Source organism: Babylonia areolata, chromosome 7, assembly GCF_041734735.1.
Source record: "Babylonia areolata isolate BAREFJ2019XMU chromosome 7, ASM4173473v1, whole genome shotgun sequence".
Lineage (NCBI taxonomy): Eukaryota > Metazoa > Mollusca > Gastropoda > Neogastropoda > Buccinidae > Babylonia > Babylonia areolata.
Genome location: NC_134882.1, coordinates 32,115,219 through 32,119,170, shown reverse-complemented (window position 1 = coordinate 32,119,170; position 3,952 = coordinate 32,115,219). Strand labels below are relative to the sequence as shown.

Sequence of the window (3,952 nt, the reverse complement as noted above, 5' to 3'; positions counted from 1 at the left end):
GGTTAGTGGGGGTGGGGATGGGGGGGGGGGGGGGGGGGGGGGGGGGGGGGGGGAGAGGCGGGAGCACTGATCTAAAAATAGTATTTTAAAAATCTAATCTATTTTTAGACAACTGGGGCGGGAGGCTTCGAAAGGTTGCCATGCGAGTCCCAATATGGAGGTGTCCCTAAACTTGGGACACGTGTACTGGAAACAACCACGGACGTTTAACTAGCTATTTATAGCTTCGTGGAGACAACGCTACAGTATCAAACAACGGTCAACATGCAGGAGTTTAACTCTCTCCATACGAACGGCGAAAGAGACGACGTTAACAGCATTTCACCCCAGTTACTATCATCAAAATATTGCAAGCGGAAGGGTCTTATACTGAAGAGGTGAATGTTGACGAAGAAAACCACAATTCTGACGACGGAAGCTAAAGGTTGGGTCATTCAGACACCCACTGGACATCCGACGGGTCTGTGTAGAGGAGAAGAGGACTGGCCGTACTGAGTGAGTTAAAGTCTAACTTGAAGGTCAGAGGTGGAAAACTGTTCAAGAGCCATTTGATCATTCAGCTCAGTTATCAGATATGACCAACCGCCGGGCGCTTTTCAGAGATACGATGTTTTCCCCAGTTCCATTAGCGCAGGACATACTGAGTCGCTTCCACTGTACATCCGTATCATCAGTGAATGAAGTGGTGTCCTGGCCACTTGATTAATAAAGCAAAGACCCTAAATACAAACAGATTACAACACCAGAGTACACCATCAGTAGTTGTAGTGGTAGCAGTAGTAGTTCTGTGGTCGTCTTCGTAGCAGTAGTAGCAGAAGTCAGTCGTATACTGTACATTGTTTAGCGCCCTTCCTCTCTAAGATCTCAAGAAGCTTTACACGAAAGATTAAGTTTCTCATGACCACTCTCTCTTTCTCTCTCTCCTGCCCCACTCCCACCCCCGCCTTCTCTCGATATACATGCAAAGTGAGTTGGCAGGCATTGAGGGTTCAGGTTGGTGGGGTTGGTGTGGGGAGGGGGGGGGGTTGTGGCGAGGAGGCGATATATTGTCGGTCAAACGGAAGGAAATTGAACTGTGTCATCACCAGACAACAGAGTCATGGAAAGAGACAGATGTGGACATACTCTGAGACTGAGAAAAAAATCATAAACATCGCTTCAGTTTTGTCATCATTGAGCTTGAATTTGTTGGACTATGTCGTCCAGGACTTGTTATTCAGTCTTCAGTCGAGTCATCTGTCACTGACTTTAAAGGTGTATAATTCTTTAACACCGGCCGTTTATCTTCATAGTATTTCTTTTTATTTCATTTTCAAGTATCAGTGTGCACACAGACAAGACTGAGAGCAACAAGCTCACAGCTCATACAGGTTATACACCAGCCCCCCAAAACGGAGTTTGGCTGCCCGGCCGACATGGCGAAGGCGGCAGGAAAAAACGGTCATGCACGTAAAAGCCAACTCGGCTCGTGTACATACGAGTGAACGTGGGAGTTGCAGCCCACGAACAAGGAAGAAGAATAAGAATATGATATAGCTGATTTTGCCGGGATTTTGGCGTTACTTGTAGTACAATGCTTCAGACACAGCTGTCCCAGGAGTGGTCGGGGAACTGAACGAAAGTCTAGCCAACGCCACACATAATCGTTAGCAAGACTCCGTGGCGCAACGGTAGCGCGTCTGACTCCAGATCAGAAGGTTGCGTGTTCGAATCACGTCGGGGTCATGGCGGTTTTTTTTCTATAAAAAAAAAAAAAAAATCAGTTTTGATCAATGAATATCTGTATTTCTATTGATAAATAAAGCAGACTCATGTTGTGCAATGTGTACAAAAAATATATGAATCAACCTGACCAACACGCTTCCACTGAAACCATCGTGATACTTAAAACTGAGCCTGCCGGGCATTCCAGTGTCCGCGAACGAAATCGTATTATCATTATTATTATTACTATCGTCATCATCATCATCATCATTATTACAATTCAAACTTGACAGATAGCAACAATGTAATTTTTCTCATGATCCTCGCCGCGCTAGATCGACTGATCCAATCGGCAAATTATGCCAGCAATCAGTTGCCGAAGACTGAAGATCACAGCTTAATCAGTAACGCAAGTCTCACTCTGTATAATACCACAAACAACCATTTTATTTTAAGCCTTGCTGGAGAAGGGACTTGAAGAAGGGAGAAGCGCTTGAGGACAGACAGGCTGACGGGTTGATTGACATGACTGGTCACGTGTTATCTCGCCGTGTGATTATTGTCATTCGCCAGAGCCCCCGCGAGCCAAACAGCGCGTGCCTGCGGGGAACCTAGAACTCCGCTGGACGAAAACGAGGCCAGACGTCACCCGCGCGCGCGCGTGCGTGTCTGTCCTGTAGCTTCTCGTTCAAGTTGTCGGTGAACTGAACGCAAGTGACTGGAAGGGCAGTTTGACCTGTATGTCTGGTCAATGCTTTTGTTGACTGACTGTGTGTGTGTGCGTGTGCGTGTGTGTGCGTGTGTGTGTGTGTTACGACGTGCGCACGCACAGGTGTGTGTGTATCGTGAGAAACTGTGTGTGTTTGTGGGTGTCACGGTTTGTGTGTATGTGTGTGTGTGTGTGTGTGTGCGCGCGTGCGTGCGTGTGTGTGTGTGTGTGTGTGTGTGTGTGTGTGTGTGCCAGTGTATGCGCGCGCGCACGTGTGAATGTGTACATCAGAATGTGTGTGTGTCAGTTTCAGTGTGTGTGCGCGGGCGCACCACCCCCGCCCCTCACCCCATACCCCTCCTCGCTCAGTGAGACTATATCGACGAACGGTTCAAAGTACTTTCAGGCTTGCGCTACTGGGCAAATTATTCTATCACTGTATTCTGTGGTTATATCATGCTTGACACGACCGAGAGCCTGGCTATGAAGAAGAAGAAGGAGAGAGAGAGAGAGCCGGGGTGAGAGAGAGAGACAGAGAGAGAGACAGAGACAGAGAGACGGAGGCAGAGACAGAGAGAGTGCAAGAGAGAGAGACAGACAGACAGAGAGACAGAGACAGAGAGAGAGAGAGTTCTGTCAGGACAAGAAGTATTACACACCTCTTTGCCCCCCCCCCCCTCCCGTCCCACACCCCTCCCCTTTCTCAGAAGAAAGAAAGGAAACAAGAGACAGAGAGAGATCGTCTTATCTAGAACTACGTGGAATAATATACTACAGATATAAATATCAGGCGAAACTATGTCAATTAAAGGTGATTTGTTAAAAATTAAAAAAAGTACACTCACGTGTTTACGACTTAGTGTATGTGACTGACAATAGTGAGGCTTGCAAGATAACCCGAGCGCCTTGAGTTGTAGCAATGACTATAGGGAACCTGTCACCCCCCCTATGATGAAATGGAACAGTCGGTAAAGGGCGCAAGGTGGGTGTGACTAAACAGACAGTGATAGTGTACCTTTTGCCGAAACTGATGGCGATCTCCTTCGGCCCACTACCAAGTGGCCTACCTGAAAAGTTACCGTGTCAAATCTGTCCGGGCTATTCCTGCCTCTTTTTTTTCTTTTTTTTTTTCACCTTCCCTTTCCCTGCTACACCCAACAGTACACAACCGTTCCTACTCGTGCCTATTATAATCTGATATTCGGCTATAGCACCATGATATTTCTTTTTCTTTCTTTTTTCTTCTTCTTTTTTTAATCGACACATTATAAACAACAAGTTTAATGTCTCAATGAGAGCATACACACTGATGATATTAACGACTCAGTCCTCCTATAGACACAGACAGAAAGACAGAGAGAGAGAGAGAGGGGGCGGGGGGAGGTGGAGAGAGAGGGGGAGGGTGGGGGGGGAGTCTGATTTTTCGGTCTTTATTTTTATTTTAGGCGTACGCCCCTCATAAATGGGAATGTGAACAGATAAACAATAACTCTAATCTCAGCTATGAACCAGATTATTAAAAATAACGTAACTATGAAC

The 3,952-nt window shown here is 46.6% G+C and overlaps 1 non-coding gene across 1 annotated transcript; it reads left to right on the top strand.

Moving 5' to 3' along the window:
* Positions 1-1,653: 1,653 nt before the first annotated feature.
* Positions 1,654-1,725, top strand: Trnaw-cca (transfer RNA tryptophan (anticodon CCA)). Its single transcript has one exon. It is a non-coding gene; the product is annotated as a tRNA-Trp (tRNA).
* The last annotated feature ends 2,227 nt before the right edge of the window (positions 1,726-3,952 follow it).